The sequence below is a fragment of the Fukomys damarensis genome, unplaced genomic scaffold (assembly GCF_012274545.1).
Source record: "Fukomys damarensis isolate Sample0158 unplaced genomic scaffold, DMR_v1.0_HiC HiC_scaffold_19, whole genome shotgun sequence".
NCBI classification, from domain to species: Eukaryota; Metazoa; Chordata; class Mammalia; order Rodentia; family Bathyergidae; genus Fukomys; species Fukomys damarensis.
This window is the reverse complement of record NW_022900931.1, coordinates 27,961,346-27,983,531: the sequence shown is the minus strand read 5'-3', so window position 1 is coordinate 27,983,531 and position 22,186 is coordinate 27,961,346.

Below are 22,186 nucleotides of genomic sequence, written 5' to 3'. Positions count from 1 at the left end.
GCGGGATCCCACACGAGCATGGGAATGGCTTTCCTTCCGACTCTGGGCTCGCCTGACCTAACAGACCAGGGACAGGACCCATGCCCAGGTGTTGTTCCTGAGAGGAGGGACACCCTGGTCGGGGGGTATGGAGGTCAGAAGATGGGCCTGTGGGTCAGGCTGGTACTTGGTACTGAGCGTGGATACTGCGGGGACCCCGGTGAACTCACTGAGCTTCCTTCCGCCCTTCAGATGTGCAGCAGTGCCTTCCTCTTCACCTGAGCACAGCACACTCAGCCTGCCCAGTTCAGTCATGCACAGATGAACACGCGGCCTTCTGAATTAGGAGATACAGCTTGCTGCCTGCAGTAAGTGACCCAGGGACTCTGAAGCAAATGGACAGAGGGTGGAACTGTTGCCAGTAGAGGGCAGTGATGCCCTTGCCAGTTAATTAAAGTATGCATGATTTTTAAAAGGTCACCTTGTTATCAAGTCATGAGAGAGCATGCACTCCTGCTCCTTCCCTTCTAGGCTGCCTGCTGCTGTTCCCACCAGAACAGGGCGACCTGCTGTGGGTCCCTCCCTCGTCTCTGTGAGGGACAGCCGGGGTCAGAGTACTTAGCTGCAAAGTGGCAAATCCACTGTGTGTGGAAAGAGCTCGGATTCTAGAGCTGGTACTTTCCTAATGGCACTCGGAGACAGTAGGGATTGACTCTGGGAAGAAGATAGCACCTCCTTCCCTCTCCTTCAGGCCTCCGGCCTCTCTTATCTCCTGGCAGGCACCATATCTCATCAAGGGAAGCTGGGCAGCCGCGCCAAGACCTGGGGGCATCCAGAGACCAGCGCCGGCCCAGACAGCAGCACCCAGGGGTGCAGGCCCAGAGAAGCAGCTGTCGAGTGCTGTGCTGTCAGTGAGGGCGAACGGCCAGGCCAGGGTGCACCTGCCACCCTCACTGGCACTGTCTCCACACCTGACCATGCTGTCTCTCCTGCATCACCTTCCTCAAACACTCAGCAGACGGTGTCACGTGTCCCTGGTGAAGTTGTCACCCTGGGGTTTTCCTGGATTTCACTGATTTCATAGAATAAATGAGACAGTTTGGTTTGCTAATTGGCCGCTTCCTGACACTGAGCACCTCCACAGACTAGGAATCAACAAACTGATGGGCAACAGTGCCAGCAGCAGGACCCACAAGACAAACCCAACTCCAGGAAGTCAGGGGCACCCATGGTTGGACCAGTGCCCAGCCCACTGTGGTTCTGAAGCCCAATGAGAGCATGAAGGGGGTGTCAGAGAGATAAAGGACACTCGGGCCGCAGTGGAATAATAACGAACATGGGCACCTCACAGGACCCAGCGAGGTTGCAATGAAGGCCAGCTCGGCCACCACCCTCCTGCAGCTTGCTGACTCACAGCCAGGGCTCCTGGCCCAGGCTTTCTCCTTGTGGTTCAGTCTGAGGACCGGAAAGGGCCTGGCTGGCAGGACCCTAGGCTGCCAGGTGCTTTCTAGCTGAACGCACACCCATCTCAGAGCAGAAGGAAGAATTTGCCTTCCACAGGTGCAAGCGTGGGGCTGCTTGGTGGTTAGGGCTCATTTTACTCCAACACTGCAAGTAATGACAAGCAGGCTGAGCATGGAAGAAACTTAGGGATGGAGACTACAGAACGAGATGCCCGCCTACCCCAAAGACGGAAAGGACTCCCTCTCTGGCCTGGAGTGAACTGTCTTCACCCACAGCAGACTCAGAGCCCACAGTTCACCCACAGGATCGCTGCTGGACTGCTGTAAGTGCAGCGTCTGGGAGACCAGGAAGAGCGGAAAGGAAGGGAAGGGAAGGGGTTTGCTGGCTGGGGCAATTCCCTGCCCTAACGATGTTTTGGAAGCATGAAGTCAAAGTTGGGATATATTACTCCTGTCAGATAAGAAATTCTGAAAATGTTATATAGTTATGCCTCACTGGGCTCCATTTTCTGGGTCAGAGTTTTCACACCCATATTATCTTCCCCCTGTCCCCACCAACCAGGATACGTCAAAGCAAGAATTATTATTGCTCTTTTACAAGTGGGAAAACGGAGGCCAAGGAATGGAAGCAACTGGGCCAAAGGTCTTGCCATTAGTTCCTCTGTGGGCGGAAACACAGTGGGACTGCTGGCTCTGGCTCGCCTCCCAAAGGACCCTCTCTCCCTCTAGGATGAGGAGTGCTGAGAACAAAGAGGCTGCCTCCCGGTCTCACAGCCCTCTCTGTGGCAGCTCCAGCCCCAGGGAAGGGCAGTGCATGGCACAGATGGGGAGAGTGGTCAACACGAGGCCCCATGACTTCAATGAGGCTTGGCTCTCCACTGGAGCATGGAGTGGGGTGCATGAGGGGCATAGGGAATGCCAGGGAGTGTCCGATTGGGGTCCCTGGTCCTAGGTCTCATGGAGAGTGCTCTCATGTAGCCTGGGGCAGGCTGCTTTTCCCAGGGCTGCAGGTTCATTCTGTGTAGAACAAGAGGCTCAGTTAGGAGTGGGGGATCCCTCCAGTGCTAGGATGAACACCCATCTGCATGTGTTGTGCACGAGCACAGAAAGCTGTAACCAGCTCACCAACGTGCACACCAGTCCGCTCACTGAGCGGCTACGGCACACCCACTGTTTGAGCCAGTACATCCCTGTCGTGCGCCCAAGAAGGGTGCTGGACAGTAGGGCGCGCTGTCAGCAGTCTGGGCTCACAGGAGATGCACTGTCTGCAAGCTCTTGCCAGCTGTTAGCGGCCAGCAGAATGCCCTGCAATGTGTCTGCTAGAGCCAGCTGCTAACCTGTAATCAGATGCAGACTCCAGGGCTACTCACCTGCTAGATTTCCCAGGAGTGCGGCTTTGCCCTTAACACACAGCCCAAGGGCTGCTGTGTCACCTGCACTCCCCCACAATCATGTGGCAGATGACCATGGACAAGGGGTGCTTTGAGGATGAATCCGTGAGGCCTGGCAGGGTAAACGTGTCCCCACCCACCTCTGCCTGGTGCCCCAGTGCAATGAGCCACTTCCTTCTGCTTTCCACTTGTAGAGAGATGCCTAACCCCACCGTGAGGCCGGGCTTGACAGCAGGAGCTGGGAAGCCAGGCCTCAGGGAAGCCAGTGTCCCTACCCACAGGCAGTCAGAGGCAGGGGCACTGCCAGCCCTGGTGTCCTGAGCTCCATAGATGTTTGTGTTTCCTGCAGTGTCTAGTGGTAGAAGTATTTCTGTGGAAACCAGAGACCTGGCTTCTCTGGAGCTCACCTGTTGCATTGGAACGTATGTATTTGTTCCTGGGGCCCCATCTCAGCACTGCACATCACAGTCTCCACAGCAACTGGCTGCGCTGTGACAAACAGCAGATTGTGCTGCGGGGTAGATAGCTCATGGCCTGGGAAGGTAGCACGGCCCAAACAAACTTCCTGTTTCTGGGCCAAGGTCTAAAAGAACAGTAAAATGCTCCCCACCCTCCGTACATATTCTCCTCCAAGCGACAAAGGCCTTTCAATTTGTGGTTTTGGTTTGTCCTCTCATTATGCTTGCAAAGGGAACCCAGAATGTGTCTGCTTTCCTTACTGATCACCTCTCCACACTACCCCTCTGCCTCCAAGGTATTCCTAAAGTAAAGACAGTGGAAAAGCCCAAGCTGCCTTTGGCACGGCGTGGCTAGGTGTGCAGCCTAAATATTTAAGGGTGTGTTCTGGTGCTGGTGATAACGAGAGCATGACTCCACCAGCCCACGCATCTGCTCACCGGAAGGCCCAGAGAGCAGGGTCCCTCCCGGGGTTTGGCTCCAGTACCCCAAACACCCTACCCCGTTCCCTACACTCCCCAGGCTGCCTACCCCGCGGACATGTGCATCTGCCTTCAGTGCTCCCAGTCCCCAAGCCCAGAGCCACCCCTGCCCTGCCTGGACCTGCTTCGGGGCCCTGGAACAGCTGCAGTGCTCAGAGGAAGTGGATACGAAGAGTTCTTACCTCAAGGGCTGGGGAGCTGAGCTGCACTGGCCGCCCTGCGACTCAAGCCTGTGCGACACATCTCTTGTCTTCATCCTATCCATCTGGTGCGTCACCACGCGGACACGCTAGCATCCACACTCCTGGGAAGAGCGGTGGTCACCAGCTGCAGGGGGAATGGGAACCTGCACACATCCTGCCCAGACCTACCCTTTCTCCAGGCAGGCCCGCTCTGTCCTGTGCCCGGCCAGGCACAGCTCTGCGCTTCCCGACCAACCCTGAGAAGCTGCTTGAGCTCCGAGTTTCTGTCTAACCATCCTCGCATCCTCTCTGCCTTGGACATGACAGCTGCGTAAGAAGCACAAAGAGCGCAGGTCTGCAGAAGAGTGGGCCACGCGGTGTAATTTATCTTCTGCGCAGTTTCCACCCAGCCTCCCTTTCCTTCTGCCTCATCTGTCTCATCCCCACCTGTGGCACGGGAAGGAAGGCGGTACCCCGTAGCCAGCTGAGGACTTTTGGGCTCTGAGCCTCTCTCCCTCTCTGCCCTGTCAGAAGAGGATGTGAAGCCTAGTGCCATCTGTGGGCAGCAGCCTTCCCAGGGATAGCCTTCTGCTTTCAGTAAACAGCTACAGTGCTCCCTTTTTTGAGCTCTTTGCCTGGGGCCCTAGAACCCGTCCTAGCTGGAGGTACATCTCAGGAGTGGACTGCCCGGCACACACAAGCCTCTGGGTTCGGTACCCAGCACCAACAAGAAAAGAAGCTATCTTTTGGATACAAGCAAGAGAAGGCCTCTTCCAAGATGATCTGATCACCCAAATCAAAGCTCAGCCTAGCTGGGTACCTGTAATCCCGGCTACTCAGGAGGCTGAAGCAGGAGGACCACAAGTTGGAGGCCAGCAGGGGCATATCAGTGAGATTCTATCTCAAAATAAAAAACTCTAAAAGGGCCAGGGGCATAACCCGATAGTAGAACCCTTGACCAGCATTTGCCAGGTTATGGGTCTGATCTCTGGTACCACACAAACCACAAACAAACAAACAACTTTATCCCGATCTGCGTATTTCCAGAACTGGATGTTCCTTCTCAATGCACCAGAGTTATAACAATTACTGTCAGCTTTGGCTACAAGTGACAAAAGCCCAAATTGGCATAAATAGGAGGGAAACTTCTTGATCTCACAGAAAAAGACTGAAGGAGAAAGTACTGGAGCACCAGGCAGTTCCTAGCTCATCAGAGACCAGTGTCTTTCCATCCGCAGGGCTAGTCTCAGAATTTGCCTCCTCCCTCATGGTCCAAGACAGCTGCCTGAGCTCCAGCCTTCATGCCAGCAGCTTACCAGCAGGAACAAAGAAGTAAAAAAAGGCTCTTACTTCTTCCCTTTAAAGATACTTCCTAGAACTTATCCACAAAATGTCCATTAAATCCTGCTGTCCACAAGGGAGGCTAATATGTGTATTAGTTTAGTTTATAAATTCTAAAATTTAGGATTCTGTTCCATACCCATCAGAGTGCCCTGTTTTCTGCCGAGTAATTGCCTCTCTGGGTGAGGCCCAGCTAGGTGACTTTCCAAGGACACAGAGCAGATAAGGAAGGCTCTGTTCACCGGTATCAGAGCAGCATGGAGTCCTGTCCCAGGAAGTGTTAGTGAAGAGCCACCCACCCACCCGGGGCAATGGGTCCAGCGAACAGGGATGGTGGAGGCTCCGCCCTCCTCAGCTCCCACACCTGGCATCCCGGCCCTGCCTAGGCGTGGCTGCCTCGGATCGCCCAGCCCTGCCCACTGCTGCAGGCAGCAGTACAGGTATTCTAGCTGGCAGGCGCCTGTGAATGTCCCCACACCTGGAGCCCCTGGCGTTTACCTCACAGCGAGTCCTGGGAGGCTGGCATGCACCAGGAAGGGAGGCCCTGGGGCACCACGGGCCGAGCAGGCCCAGAAAGAGGCAGAGGCCCGGGAGCAAGGGTCCAGTGCGCAGGGCAGGTGGTAGCTGACCAGAGAGAGCCCATGGAGTGAGATGAGGACCTCTGTCCTGAGACAAGTTCCAGGGGCTGCTGGGAACTGAGCCCAGCACCTCTGCACTGAGCTGCAGCTTCAGCACTTTTTAACTTTTTAACTTTTTTTGAGGAAGGGTCTCACTGAGTTGCCCACGCTGGGCTGGAATTTCAGCCTCTCAGAGTGCTGGATGACAAGGGTGTGCCATCATACCTGCCAAATAAATGTTTCTTATCTCCTTTTACAGAAGAGGCTGTTGAGTACTAGGAGGAGTGGCATTTCCTGTTCTGTCTACAAGGCCTTGTGCAGGCCGCGTGGTCTAACAGGTGCTGGGGCCACTATAGTGCAGCCCTGTGCTGGTTCAGAGTGCCCTGGAGGACGTGAACATCTCCACCAAGCAGGTCTCCTCCACCTCTCCCCCCACTCCTCCTTCCTTGCTTTTTGGTGCTGGGATGAAACCCAGAACTCATGGATATCAGGCAAGTACTCTACTCTGAGCTACACCCCAGCCCCTTCTTGATTTTCCTCTTCGCCTTCTTAATAAAAGTGTTGTCCTTTAAAAATTAATCTTCACCTCTAACCCTTGATTCTTTTCTCATCCCCACCCCAAGCTCTCCCCCAACCCCCATCTCAGCATCGTTGAATTTGGGATGCAGTCTCCAGGCTCCATCAGCACAGCCACCGTGGAAGCACATTAAGGGTCCTCTTTCTCTGCAAAGCAACAGCCCAGAGAGAGGAATGGGTTTCAGGAACACTCTTTGTACAGATATAGACAGCCTTTCCCTTTCCCCACTGTTCTCAAGAGTCCTCCAAGAGCAGGTTCATGCCCACCCTTCCCCACTGCAGTCTAAGTGGGCTCTCCCTTCCATTCACCCAGACCCTGGTAGGGAAAGGCCAGCTTGCGGCCAGGAGAAGTAGGCAGTAGCCCAGAAGGGAGGAGACCCATGCAAGAAGCACACAGACTGAGCTCCTGCAGATGAGGGCCAGGGACCAGCACCTGGGGACATCCCCAGCCTGCTGGAAAATGCCAGCAGGAACTTCTTTCCAGACAGGCAAAGCAGAGAAGCAAAATTGCTTGGGAACCCTGGCTCCTTCTCTAGCTGAGACCTTGTCAAGATGCTGAGAAACTGTCTGCTCTGAAGTGAGATACTCTGAGAAATGAGCCCCCAAACTCACTCTGTCAGTGTGGAGAGAATGCGCTCAGAGGATTCAACAAGGCAAAGTTTAAAGTGTACTTCTGCAGAAGGGCACGAGTACACTCGAGAGGAGGCAGCAGGTGCACCCAGCAGCAGGAAAGAGATGTGTTCAAGCTCTCACAACACACTTGGGAAGCAGCTCTCCTTTAAGTTCACTGGCTACATCCAAAGCTCACATCCATCAGGGCTGACTGCTTTCAGCTGTGTGAGGGGAGGGTCCAAAGGGCTGCTGAGGGTAGGGAGAGCAGGAACAGAGAGGGTATGGGGCGGAAGGTCCTCCAGTGCTGAAAAGCTATCCTGATCTATAGCTGTTTTCAGTAACCTCAGTGTGTCCAGCAGGGTACCTCGGCTGGACTGGGGTCTGAGATGAAGCCACTCCTGTTTGTACCATTTGACAGGAGAGATGGCTGCAGTTTCTCACAGCATGACTGGGTCTGTCTTTCGATTTCAGGAAAAGGAGGTGTAACAGAAAGACAGTTAGTGGTGGCTGTTAGGACACATGGCTTCTGTTCTTTTACAGTTAAAGGAGAATTTGTCTCTAGGTACTGTGCACATTTCTATAACCCCACCTGCTCAGGAGGCTGGGGCAGGACGATCAAAAGTTCCAAGCTGTACTAGGCAACTTAGCTGTACCCCATTTCAAAATAAAAAAAAAATAAAATAAAACAGGCTAAGGAATAGTTGTGAGGTAGAGCACTTGCCTAACACATGAGACCCTGGGTGCCATCCCCAGTGCTGTAAAAGATGAAAAGAACATTCAGGGTCATGTGTTGTCTCCATATAACAAAGGAATGGCGATTATATCTTATTCCTTCTTGAGATTTCTGTGTTTAAAGCAGTCATGTTTTGTAAGGAAGCAGCTAGGAATTAAAGATGCAATGTGCAGTGGAAAGACCCTGGGCTTCAAATTCCAGCTCTTCTCCTTTCTAACCAGGGTTCTGGGGGATGGTGCTTTGGTTTTGTTTGTTTTCTTTCTAACTTTGCCAAGGCTTAGCTCTGTCCCTGTCTACTTTAAAGTAGTCAGACTGATCTTATAAAGTGATTCTAAAGATTGAATGAAACAATGCAGCAGGAACTGGTTTGTGCCTGATGTGGTGGTGCACGCCTGTAACCCCAACAACATTCAGGAGGCTAAGACAGGAGGATCCAGAGCTTGAGGCCAGCCTAGGCAACTGGTCATCTAGCAAGACCTGTTTCAAAATTTAAAATTTTTTAAAGTGTTGGGGATGTAGCCCTAGGTTCCATCCCTAGTACAAGGGAGAGACCGGATTGGTTTGATGGATGATTGGCCCATGGTGAGTATTTGGGACAATGCCGGTTTCATAACCAGTTTCACTTTCTTTGGCAGAGGCATTGTCTCCATCCAATTAGTTTAATCCATTGCACTTCATGCATTTTTTAAAAATATGGAATTCTTTCTACACTTCCGAGTACGTGTACTGTCAAAACCCCTAATCTTAGTGACAGGCTGGGAGGTTTTAAAAAAAATGTTCATAACAAAGGCTTATTGAGAAAGTGCTGCAAAATGAAATGAACAGCTGAGGCAATTTTCCAGATAATTCCCACCCCAAATCCAGTCATGCTGGGCTGATGGATCTGGACAGTTGTCTCGGCCTCTGCCCCATCTTGCCCTAAGCAACCCGGTTGTTGCACCATCCTGCTTTCCATTTCCTCAGTGTTGACTCATTATCTTTGACTGCATGGGAGCTCAGAGACCCCTCTTTGAAGGAAAGAGAGTGGCCACATCTCTTACTCACAGGCTGGTCCAATGATGACCTGGGTTGGTTGCATCAGACACTGAGTCACAGGCCTGGGGTGCAGTCTGGGAATTCGTATTTGTCAAAAGCTTCCCAGGTGTTTGTAGCCAGAACTGACCACTGTCATTGCTTTAACTTGATCCCTGTCATACTGTTTTCCCAAAATGAAACAGACAGATACTTGGAAGGAGCAGCTGCAAAATGGCTAGGACCTTGCTGCAAATCTCCCCCAGGCCTGAGAGATGGCGCTCAATAGAAGGGTTCTCCAGTCGAATATGCTAGTCATGTTAGTCACACTTTTAGCTTGTTGCAAATTCACAGTTCATATTAGCAGTGATAAATACTGTAGAGTACAATTGTAATCCAGCACTCTGGGAGGCTAATGCAGGAGGATCATAAGTTTGAGCCCATTCTGGGCAAGTTAGTGACTTAGCAAGACCCTGTCTCAAATATTCAAAATAAAAAAGGGTGGGGATGTAGCTCAGTGCAATCCTCAGTACAAAAACAAAACAAAACTATAAGAATTCTTAATAAAATCTGGCTAGCCCAATATTTCCCAAAGTATTTGATCTAGAAATCTCTAGTCTTCCCCTAACACCTGCTACTGTTCCACTGGGCACACTGTGGAAAGTGTGGCATTTGTGTAAACCACATCAGCAGTTTGTCTCTGGGAGACCCAGAAAAGTAGGGGAAGCTTAAAGGAGTTGAAGTTTGGAAAGGTTTAAAAAATTACAAAGCTTGTGCTTTGTGTATTTCACAGGTATCCTTGGGAGCACCTCAACGTTAAGTGGAGGTTGCAAAGTCCTCAGTATATTTATAGAGTATCGTCCTCACAGGTACTAGAACACAGCTCTAGTGTTTCCATTCTGACAGCATCTGGACATTTGAGAAACATAAGCAACTCTATTTTGAGAACTTGGAAAGTCTCAAACATAACCCCATTCAGTGGTTCCTGAGACAGATTCCACATCAGAAATACTGAGGGTCCTTACTGAGATCATAGACCCCTCGAAATTCTGCTTCCGTGGGACTTGGGCAGGTCAATAACCAAGGTGATTCTGAGGACAGTGGACCTTCCTTGGTCTAATCTCTTTCCTAACCGAGAAAACAAAGACCCAGAAAGATAGGTTGAAGTGCCGAAGTCACAGAGCCAAGACCTGAGCATGGATTGTTCTTATTCCCAGGGACTGCTGCAGCCCTCAAATTATTGATGCCTCATAAGAGAAGAGAAGCCACAGTGGGCTGTGAAGATCCACAGAATGCTTCATGGGTGCAGCTGGAGGCAAGAGGCGAAGGCCCCTGGAGAGCCAGTTAATCCTTACAAGATTCGGGAGACAGATGTGTGCCCCATTCTGACATCAGGATGGGTCAAAATCACTTCCCAAATGAACAGAGTAAGGTGTTCCCATTTGACATTTGTACCCCAACGCTCCCTAGTGTGGCGTCCCAGCTGACATGTTCAAGTGACTGAGTTTAATTCTGCCTCCACGCTTGCATCTTCCAGTAGCTCTTCCTAGAGCCATCGAGCCTGTACCCTGATGCTCCCTCTTCTGCAGCTCCAAACCCAGTTGCTGTTTAAAGTGCTCTTTTGCTGATGCACTGGCTGGACATGTTTTTCAGGCCGGCACTCTTTCTTCTCCAAGGTACAATATATGCCTTCTTTTCACTCCATACCGAGTTAATGAACACTGTCAGCAAACTGTAGAAGAAAACACCTGGGCCAAGAGTTAAGAATCCCAGCTCAGGTTCCATAGTTGACTAGCTGCACCTGAACAAGTCACTTTGTAATTAATTCTGTGCTCCAGTTTCTTCATCAGTGATTGAATACACGGGACAAAACAGTTTTTCCAGATGCATTCTAAAGGACAGTTCCTCGAGAAGTGAATCAGTTATAAGAAAGAAATCATGGGTTAAAGTGTTTCAGAAACGCTGGGTTAACCATGTGGGTAAAGGCTGGAGAGCCGCGCTTACCAGGCAGGCAGGAGAGCCTGTGCTCCACTCAGCGCACGAATATCTCGGTGCAGGGCTATCTCCTTTGGTTAAGTTCTGCAAAACTGACTGCTCAGAGGCAGAGCAGGCAGCCGGGTTCCTCAGGTGAGCCCAAGTAAGTAGTGGACTCCGGAGGCTTGGACTGAGAAGTCTTCTGTTCATGAGATGTGCGGCTGTAGTCAGCTACCTGTCCAAGCCTCAGTTTCCTCAAACTCACCTGATGAGAGCGCAGGTATGCACAAAAGCCAAACGCATGCCTTGAGCGAAATAAATGCTTAAATTTTTTTTGTAATGTGCCTATGTGGCTGAGTGCCACTGGATTCCCATTTGAGGTCGGTCATTCTGGGCATAGTGGGGAGGCTGGGGATGGAGCTCAACGTCTGGCATGTGCTAGGCCAGCTCTCCATCCCTGCCGAAGTAGCCTTCTTCAGGAGAGTTTTAGTTGCAGCTCTGACCCTGCGCAGACTCACCGACCAACCCCTTCCTGCTGCAGGAATCCGACTGGCTCCCAGAGTCTGGCCCAGGCAGATGCTGGGGGACTTCGCAGGGACCATAGGCTGGCTGGAGAATGGCTGAGACAAGAGCACAGCAGATTGCTGCAGACGCACGGCAGAGCCACCCGGAATGGTGTCTGTCTCGGCTGACAGTCCAGCTCCTCTGCCGAGCACAGCCAGTCTCTTATCTTTGCGCCTGTTCTGGCTCCCAGAGCCAGGAGTCACAGAGACAAAGCTCAGAGGCCAGTGGCAGTGTAGGGTAGATTTCCAGTGTATTCTGCCTCCACCAAAGAGCCAGAAAAAGTAAGGGGACAAACAAGATCAGTGAGGGCCTTGGGCAGCCGACACACTGGCTGCTCTGGATGGAATACAGGCTTGTGAACTCCAGATTTTGAGCTTTTCATTTTCATCATAAAACACTATGCAATGACAGACACCCTTGCGCATGTCTTTTTTTCTTGACGGTGCTAGGGATGAGCCCAGAGCTGCACACACTGGCTGATGCTCTGCCACTGAGGTTCAGCCCAGCCCAGCTGGTAAGTTCTTTGGGCCTTGCCACTCCGGCCATGGAGGTAGTTTCTATTATCATCCTCCTCCTCGCACAGAGGTTTAGTATTTTGCCTAGATCTGACAGCTATTTACCAGCAAGTCGGGTACTGCAAAGGTCCAGCTCCAGAGCCTGTGGTTCTGCCCACATCCCTAGGATACCTGTTAGAAGCCCCAGAGTGAGCTGAGGAAGAGGCAGCTGCATCCCAGCTAGTGCAGTCGGCTTTCTGATCTGGGATTTGGGCATCTGCCGATCCAGCCAACTGCAGATTGAAAATATCTTGGGAAAAACTGTGTCTGGCCGTGTGTGGTGGCACACGACTGTAATCCCAGCACTCAGGAGGCTGAGGCAGGAGCATCGCCATGAGTTCAAGGCCAGCCTGGACTACACAGTGAATTAAAGGCCAGCCTGAAGTACACAGCGAGACCCTGTCTCAAAAAAATTTTTTTGTCTGTAAGACTTGTATGCGTGTGTGTGTGTGTGTGTGTGTGTGCGTGTGTCACTGTGGATTGCCATTATCCCCCACCCCAACAGCGCAGCAGGACAGTTATTCACATGCGTTCATGTGGATCAAGGTGTAAGCCGTCCTGGGTGACTCAGAGTGCCCTGAAAGACAGGTGCAGGTTGTATGTGAGCACCGCACCATTCCACAAGAGGGCCTCGACAGCTGCAGGTACACAGGGATGGCTGGCTGTATCTCCGTGGATCTGGAAAACAAGACAAGCACAGGCTGGAGATGTAGCTCAATGGTGCCGTGCCTGCCTCGCAAGAGTAAGGTTCTGAGTTCGATCCCCGTACTGCAAACAATAATAATAATAATAAATAAGCAAAATAAAATTTAAAAAGATGAGACACACAGCCAGACATGGGGCGAGCATGAGCATAGAGAGGGCTCCGCTGGAAACTGCCCTGCAGTCGCTTTCCCTCCCCTCCCCTTGGCACAGTCACTTCTACCTGAGGTTGTGTGAACCACCCGTCCCCCACCACCTTCTCAGCTGTGCCACTGCCCCCAAACAAGTATTCAGAGGCTGTGAGTCCACTCTGGTCTCCTTTCTAACCAAGAAGGCACAGGCAGAGGAATACAAAGACAAAATTTGCAGGATGAGGAGAGCCACACAGGCCTGGCCGCTTGTCTCTCCACCGAGGCCTTCATTGCCTGCGGCTGCCTTCCAGAAGAGTGCACGGCACTGCCCGACATCAGCAGGGTGAGTTAAGATCCACATCACAATCCCCTCAGCCGCTCCCATACTGGTCAGACCGAGGCCAGTGCAGGGACGGAACACATGAGACAGTGTCACATGCTCCCCCAGGAAATAAAGCAGCTCTGCAGCGCTCAGGAGAAAAGCATCCGGCTCGGGCTCCCTGGAGGGAGTGAAGCCTGACTTTCTGCAGCCATCACCAGGCAGGTCTCCGAGCTTGGAGCCAGCCCTCTTGGAACTCCTGCAGGACCCATCTGACAGCCCTGGCTCCCAACCTTCGGTGGAACCAGTCAGGCTCCTGCCACCATGGTCCTCAGCCACGCGTTCCCAGCAGCCTGCCATTTTCCCAAGTGGATTGCGGCTCACAAGTGCTGGGGCCCCGGGGCAGCTTCACACATCAATCCACTAATATTTCGCCTGCTTCTTCCCCGAGTCGCCAGGCCCAGCCCCTAGGAGACAGCTAGCTGTGCAGTGGAGGAGAAAGGACCCGTCCTGGAGACAGGATAATAATGAGGTCAATGAAGCATGGCAGGAGTGGAGATAAAGGCGCTTTCTTGGGCCTCGCTGCCCCGGGGTGACTTGTCCAGTTCATTTTTCTTCTCTCTGCTCTCCTTCCCCTCCCTCCTTCCCTCTGCTGGCCCTGAGGGCCTGGAAAGACATGTGATCGTCCTCACAAGCATTGGCATCAGAGGTGGCCAGAAGGCCTGTGTCCCTCTTCGTGTTTGCCTTCTGGCACTCCTGCAAAAGGACACAGACAGGATTATGAGGCCTTGGCTCGGAGAGGAAGAGGAGGGGTAGAAGCAGAGAAGGTAAAAGGCCAGCGAAGACCACCCACAAAGCTTCTGAGTTCCCTGGAAAGTATTGGCGCATGGACACTCACAGGAGAGTTATTTTCCTGATGGTTCATTTTCCTGATCATTTGGTCATGTTTTTCATTTCACGGAAATTTCCCATACACCAAAGGTAATGCGGATGCTGCAGAAGGACTCCCTCCCCAGGGGCCATGGCTTTTGCTTCCCCTGCAGTTCTGGAGCCCAGACTCAGGGCCTCCAGTGTGTGTGGTATGTGCGTGTGCAAGGCAAGCTCTCTACCACCGAGCTCCACCCCTGAGAGCGCTGCTGACTTCTACCCATCACTCTCTGATGACTGTCACAAAACTTAAAGGACAGATGCCTTGACACAGCTTTAAGCCCAAGACCACTGGTTTCAGAACTCAGTTTGCAGGTGTCTGATTGGATTCTTGACCACACTGAAAAATTCCATATTCAAAATTCCGAAATCATTAAACAACAGAGTCTCAGAGAACAGATGCCCACATACATTTTCGGTCATTAGTGATGTATTTATTCATTTATTCATTCATTCATTTGGAAAACGTTGTCTAACTATTCCACACAACTGAGTCCATGCTGGTGGGAGAGAGGGGCTATGGAGGGGAGGTGACAGGCAGGTGCCAATCTCTCTTCCTAGGTCAGCTTCATCTTGCAGCACTGTGCTTGGGACCCCAGGAGGTAGGGCTGGAGACCGCGGTGTTGGGGGAGAGGTCAAGGCGCCCCAGCTGCAAACCAGGGTGAACTCCCAGTCAGATCATTGCAGAAGGCAAGCCTGGAGCCTGTGCTGTGGCAAGAGAAGGCATCTAAGCCCTCCTAGGGGAAATCTCTTCTTCCTGTTGGCCATGGTCAGGCATTCAAGGCCTTTTGGGGAAGAAGCAATGAAAGGACCTGTTCTAAAGAAGAAAGATCGAGAAGATGTTACAACTCACAAAGGTGTGCTCCCAACCCCGGGCTGGGGAAAGAAGGGGCAGCCAGAAGGAGAGCAGCTTCGTGAATAACAGAGAGCAAGTCCAGGAGCTAGCAGTGGCCTCTTTAGAACCAAGGCAGAAGAAGCCTTTGAGAAGATTTCACAAATCAGTCAAGCACATTGCACGATCCTGGTCCCTCGGGTGGGGGGTGGCAGAGGTGAGGAAGGAAACGGCCCTTGGCTTTGGCCCCTGACCCCGTGCTGGGCTTCAGAATGTGTGAAGGCTCTCCCCGCCTCGCCAAGGTCTCCCCGGTACATGGATGCTCCCAATTACTCATTAGCCAGCCTGGGCGCTGGCCCTGATCCCTGTCCTTGGCCATAAACGTGATGAAAGGCCAGCTGCCCGCTCTGGGAGGAGAGGCCCGAGAGTTCATAGATATCTCAGCCTGGGGCATTATCGAGGCTGAGACAGCAGGCAGGCTGGGCTTTCAAACACTCCTGTGCCCTTCACGTGGCCACCTCCCCCTTACCACTCACCCAAACAGAAGTAGAAAATAAAATCATTAAATAATCATCGTTTGAACAGAGGAGATTTTAATAGATGGCTCCTAAGGCCTTGGGTGCCTGAGCCAGCTTCTGCAAGGACACGCCAAGCTTTGCTGAGAGGGAGAAACCCTTCTGGAAGTGAGGACCACGGCCTGGGCTCAAGGCTGAGCAAAAGGCACTGCAGATGCAGACTGAAGGTGGAGTAAAGTCAGCCTGCAGCCTCGGTCCAGCACCAAGATCCTGCAGGCAGATACATGGGGGCCAGGCCCAGCCTCACTTCTCCAAGCCCTCCACCACGCCTCACTGAGTTGGAGAAGTCTAGAAAACAAGTCCATCCCTCCACAAGTCCCCTCCCAAAGCCAGCCCTGGAACCTGCTACACAATGGGGCGACTCTTGCCACCGGGTCTTCATCTCTGTGCACCAAGGGAAGTTGCAGGATGATGCTTTCCAAACAGGATCTGAAGCGGGAGTAGAAAGGACCGGTATTCAGAACAGCAAGGGTCTCCCCCTCGGACTTTAAGGCACCTTCCTGAGAGACAGCTAACAGCAGAAAAACACCCACAGGACAGGTCAGGGCAGGACCAAAGGCCGCAGCAGAAAGCCTGCAGCATCCCCATTTTCTCAGCACTCACTGTAATGTGCCCATCGCCCAGGGAAGTACTGAGGGAGAGGCAAAGGCCTCATCCAAATTCGCCTAACGTGGGCAAAGGAGGATTTGTACTCAAGGAGGGGGGTGAGGGTGAGGAGGTAGAAATTTACTTAGAGGAATCTCTTGAGGAGAGAAGGGGTTCTGGCTAAATCACCGTAACAGATTCTCGCTGCAGATAGGGCAGGCAATCAGACATCATAGTGGGGACGGTGGAGAAGGAAGAACTTTTACATCTGTAATCCCAACTACTCAGGAGGCCGAGGGAGAGCAGCTGCTATATGCTCAGTCCCTAGGCTTAGTCCTTTCTACCAGGGGGAGGAAATAAAGCAGGCTGAGAATGAGAAGGTGGCCATAGGTATCCGAAATGCTTTGGAAGGAGTTAGTGTGTGTGACTGGAGTGTGAGTGGCTGTGATTATGGGCTGTACTACCATGCTTGGCCTAGGGCTGCTTTGTTTTCAGGGTCTCTTTGCCCCTCACTTACATTTTTTTGAACCCCGGGCCCTCTGTCACTTCATTCTCTTCCCATTGCACGACTCCTTGTCTCACTCTGTCACCATCTTACTGTAGTCTCCAGAGTCCTGATGTCTGCAGAGCTGGGTTGCTTGGTGCCCAGGTTTCCTCCCCTCTCCTCTGACCCTGTACTTGAGGCGACTCACCTTTACCCCAAGTCACCTTGTGCGCTTGTTTTCTGTGTCCCTCACAGGCCTCTGTCTGCCTTCCTTCAGGTGAGGCCTGGACAGCGTTCTGAGTGAGGAGCCGGCTGTTCTCCAGACTGGGGCGCTCTATTATTCTGGGTCCTAGGGTTTCAGAGTCCAGTGTGCGGGAGGCTGGAACTGAAGTCCCACTCTGCAGCTTCCCAGCAGTGTGACCTGGGGGCCTTTAATCTGAGCCTTTTTGCTCCTGTTAGGAAATGGGCAAAGTGACATCATCTTGTAGGCAAGTTAAAAGTACCGCATGTGTCTGGACATGGCAAAGTCTGTCTGTAATCCGTGGTACTCAGGAAGTTAAGGCAAGAAGATCTTTAGTTTGAAGCCAGCTTGGGCAATTTAGTGAGACTTTGTCTCAAAATAACAAATCAAAAGGGGTGGTATGTAGCTCCGAGTTCAATCCTTAGTACCACGAAATGATGACAGGAGCAATGCATGAAAAAGCTCCCCACACAGCGATTAATAGGCAGTGATTATTAACATCATGACGCACATCTGTGGCCCACTAGGACACACACACCCAAGACACGCAGGCTCACCAGCTTCTGTTTATTTCTGTATCAGCCCCAGTGCCCAGCAGGAACTCAAGTCTTTCAAGCAAGCTATCCCATCGCAATGCTGCTCTGTCTCCCTCCTCCCAGAAGCACAGCCTCTGGCATCTCCAGAGCAGCTCTTTCCCACTGCCTGCTTCCGCACCTGAAATGCCATATCTACCCGGGGCCACACACAGACAGTGTTGAAGTCACTTGTGAGAACTCTGGGTTTGTGCAAGTGAGCACTGACAGAGCCCATTGCAGCAGGAATTGTAAATCCCTCAGAGGTCTGAATGCGGCCCTGGGAAGCTGTGCCTCGAAAACCACAGTGGTTCAGACCTCTGTAAGAAATGGCTGGAACCCCTGCAGCCCTGGCAGGGGCACTTGGCTCTTCTGATTCTGGCTGAACCGCAGCAGCCCAAAGGCACAGAAACACTTAAAGCCCAACACCCACATTCTAGGTGAGGGTGCTGCCCCCCTCGGCTTCCCCACCCAAAAGCACAGGGAGGGCTCGCCACCCCTCATGTGGTAAACGGGAACACAGAAGAGCACTAAATTTTCCAGGGCTCTTTACCTCCCCCAGCCGCCCCCACTTCCGGTGGCCATCCTGGAATCAATGTTAGAGGTTATCCACTAGCTAGGTGGGCATCCCAGCTAGGGGACCCCAACCTCCGGCCTTCGCAATTGTGCTAGGGACGCTGGAGGCCAAGGCCCAGGCCGGGGGAAGGGTGCCCCATTGCAGATGGAGCTTGAGAGCAGCTTTGATGTTCCGAGCAGGGGAGTAGGATGGCAGGCGTGGGAAGCCCGACGTCTGTTTCCTGGAACCCCACCAGGCAAAGCCTTCCCGCTATCTTCTCTGCCTCAGCATAGCCTCAAGGTGCTAGCTGTTCTGTGTTGGCCCACAGAGAAGCAGGCCAGAACCAAAGAAAGCACTTGAAAGAAAGTGGAAAATCAGGGGCCAAAGAAAGCACTCCTCTCCAAAATACATGTGCATCACAGTGTGCCCGGTGTAGCTGGGACAGGAGCCATCAAAATGCAAATGTGGGTTTTGAGAATGCTAATGCTGGAAGGGGAGAACAATAGGGAGACTTCTTGGGGCCGTGCGGGGCCCCAGGGCAGGATGTGGGAGCCCAGTGGGGGCAGGGATGAAAGGGGGAAGGAAGCCCGGTGAGAGGGCCTGGAGAAGAGCAGCGGGGGCAACTGTGGTTGAAAGACGGGCGCAGGACCAGCCAGGGCAGTGCTGAGGAGGGGTCAGAGGACCTGACCGCTGGCCGCTAACCTGTGGCTCCTGCCGGCAATGGGAGGCCGAATTCAGGGACGGTTCTGTGAGTGACTGGAGGTCACGGCCCAGAGAAAGAGCCGAGGTGCTGGAAGACGAGAGGTGTGGTACTTGCCAGGGTGCTGGTGGCCTAGGGTCTGAAAGGGGCCAGAACCAGCGTCGGGTCCCTGCTTTAAATCTTGTCCCCACCAGTGTAGTCAAGTCGCCCTCTCTCTCTGCATTTCGCTTACCTGTAGCAGAACAGGCTGGCTGCTGCTGTTCTATTTCACTAGACGAAGAAACAGGCTGGATAACACACAAGAGGTTAGACAGGAGGGGACAAAGGAAACTCCTGCACCAACCTACTGTGCCATCTTACCCGTCACTCCCAGGGGCAGTATGAACTGCTGTGGATTGAGGACAGGTCCCCGGGATGGCCCAAGGGACCCTAGAGGTGAGGGACTCGTCACAGCTCCAGGCTCACCAGCCATGTTGAGGAGCAGGCCCGAGGCGCTGAGGGTGGAAGTGGAAAACAGCTCCTGCTGGGAGCGGGTGCCAAGCATTGGCCCGAGGCTCATTCCTGTCAGGTCTCAGCACTGCACACTGCAGCCCTGGCCACACGGATTGCCGCTGCCCACCACTCCGCCTCCCATCAGACTTTAGCTCTGCACCCTCAGCGTCCGCCCAGGCTCAGTGAATGAGCGCATTCAATGGAGTCTCAGGCCAGGCTCAGGCTGAGCACAGAGTACACAGGATAGAATCTGATCCCTGATCCCTGCCCTTGCGCAACTCTGCCTGGTGAATGAATAAAAGAAAGAATGAATGGAAACCGTGGGAAGGGCCACAGGGAGCTGCCCTCATGCTAATTGCTTAAGATAAGGCAGATACACCTCACAGACCCTTCTCTCCACCAGCCAAGCACGCATGTGCGGAGCCTTGGGTCTCAGCGCCTGAGCAGAGCCGGCTGTGCAGGAAGACAGCAGGCCCTACCCACCTTCTTCATGTGCCCAAGAGTGGAGGGTGGAGGAGGCACCGGGAGCTGTTTAAATCCAACCTCTCTCCTTGCTGCTCTCCAGAGATCCAGAGCTGGGGAGGAGAGGGTGAAGGGGAGCAGGACTTTCCCCAGTGAGGCTAGCGGCCCCCAGGCAGCACCGAGGGGAGTCACTCCTGAAGCTATGCCTGTGAGGCTGGGAAGGGTGGGAGAGAAGGCTGGGCCTTTCAGAGGTGCACAGGTTGCCTTTCCGGCACGCAAGCCTGATGCTGCACAGTGAACCTCAGGGAGCAAGCACGCGTTCCTCTTTAGTGTACACCTGGGAAACAGTGAAGTGGGCCAGAGAGACTTCTAGGGATTCTGTGGACCAACGAGCAAGGGGGCACAACCAGCCCAGGCCTGCCAGCTGTGCCTGGCAGGGTTTCTGAGAAATGGGCAGTGCAGGAAGGGCCTTTCGGGAAGCAGGACACCACCTCTAGCCTAGCTCTGTCCACTGGTGAGGCCCACAGCATCCAGACACAGCCCAGACCCTCCAACCTGTGACCACAAGCCCTCCCTGCCCCGGGGGCCACCCCAGGTGTCCAAGGAGGTAAGGACACAGGCGGCGGCGGTGGTGGTGGTGGTGGTGGTGGTGGGGAGTCGGACCACGCGGGCCCCACAGGTTCCTGTTCTGGAGCAGGAGGAGTGCAGCAGGCACAGAAAGACCTGCACTCCACAAGCCGCGTGGCCTGGTCCTGGAGATTGCGGAGGCCATCCGGTGGATTACGCCAGCTCTGCGCTGTCATCACCACAACCCTAATGCCGGCAGTTTCCCCGCCCCCTGTGCTCTGCCCCCCTTTCATACCCCACACTTCAGCCCCTGCAACCTTTAAAAATAAAAATCGACCATAAGGTGCCCACCTCCAACCCCACAACTGCCCCGGCCACACTGGACCTCTGCACACATCAGCGACTGTGCGTATGTGTGACCAGTGGCTGGTGACTCCTGTTGCAACCCGGGGGACTGTACATTTTCTGAGGCTAGGACCGCCGCTGTTGTTCCAGAGCTGGCAAGAAGTTGGCAGACGGCAGATGACTCCTCAGAATCTGCCGAGTAAGTGAAGGAGCAGAGCAATTGCGCCAGCTCTGTTACCCAGATTCTTCACTGCCAGAAAGGACTCAGGCAGGAGGAGCCCAGGCCTCTCTGTGAGGTGGGGCTCTCACCTCTTTGCTATCCTCAGGTCAATGCTGACTCAGCCACCAGGTGGCGCTGGTGGGAACAGGAGGGCTTGGGGGGCGGTGGTGTGGACCCGGCCAGCTTTGGATCACAGCTGAGCGGATGACATCCGAGGAATTCTCTTGTAAGGTGCAAAAGCTTCCCCTGCTTAGCACTCTCCTTTACAAACAACCCCACCTGGCTCCCACTCCCCATTGCTAATCCCAAAAAACAGCACATGTCTTTTTAGAATATATATATATTTTTTTCTTTTTTTGGCCAGGCTTGGGAATACATTTTTCAGTCTAACAAAAATATAAACTGAGCCTACGATGTGTCTGAACAGACACCAAAATAAAACGTCAGCACGGCGGACACGCTTTCTTATCGAATGGACACACTGGACACTGCCCGTGGTGGACAGATGTGTGGCTTGCCTTCTCCAGGTGGGCTTGGGAAGGGACACATCCTGGTGGTTCTGTGCCACCTGGTGTGTAACAGGCTCTCCATACGTATCCGTTGAATGAATGAATGGATGGATGGAGCTTTTATAGGTCTGGAAAGAGTCCTGGAGCCCCGGGCAGAATCCGAGCCCCAAAACGCTACAGGCCTTTGTTCAAGCATTTATTTGTCATCTCCTGGGAGGCCTATCATCACGGGGGTGGGGGGGATCCAGCTCAGAACTTCACGCCTGCCTAGGAGGCCTATTTATAATACAACTCCCTAACAAGCGGTAGAGCAGAGACAGGTTCTAATGCCTTTGGGCTACTGGAATCTGGTAAATTACCTAGTCTGTCTGAGCTGCCTGGTCCGCTGAACAGTGTAGGAATTCCTAACTTGTAAGGGAATCTTTTAAACAGATAATATTTGGTGCCAGGAGCTGCGGATATGTAAACAGACATGTCTCTGTCCCGCGCGGGTGAGGCGTGGAGCACACACACAAAAGTAGCGCGGGCTGCCTGTGCTGGAGACAACAGCGGACTAGCCAGGGCGGACAGAGGTAAGGACCTCCGGGAGGGGGCACTGGTTCTTCCGGAAACGCCGGCGAGGAGCAGGGATTCCAAGCTTTCCAGGAGCGGGCAGAAATCAGGTTGGATGGAGACAGAGAGGAGATGCCCCCCAAGCTAGGAGAAGCACTGGGCTGAAGCTGGGTGCTTCCCGGAAGGCAGCAGTCTAGAACCGAGGACCCCAGGCCAGCGAGACCCAGGCCGTACCGTGACCGCGAGAGCAGGGCTGGCCATTGAGAGGCCGCGCCCCCCAATATTCCTCTGAAGAAAGGTGCAGAGAAGGAAAACAGTAACACGAAGGAAGTATGGGTGTGAAGACCAGGGAGAGGCCCAATGGACGGAGAAGCCCACGCCCGTCGTGCCCCCTGCAGCGGCCTGGGGACGCCTGCAGCGTGCGGACTTCGGGGCGCTCTGAGCGCTGCGGCGGATGGGCCCGGGAACCCAAGCACGTGC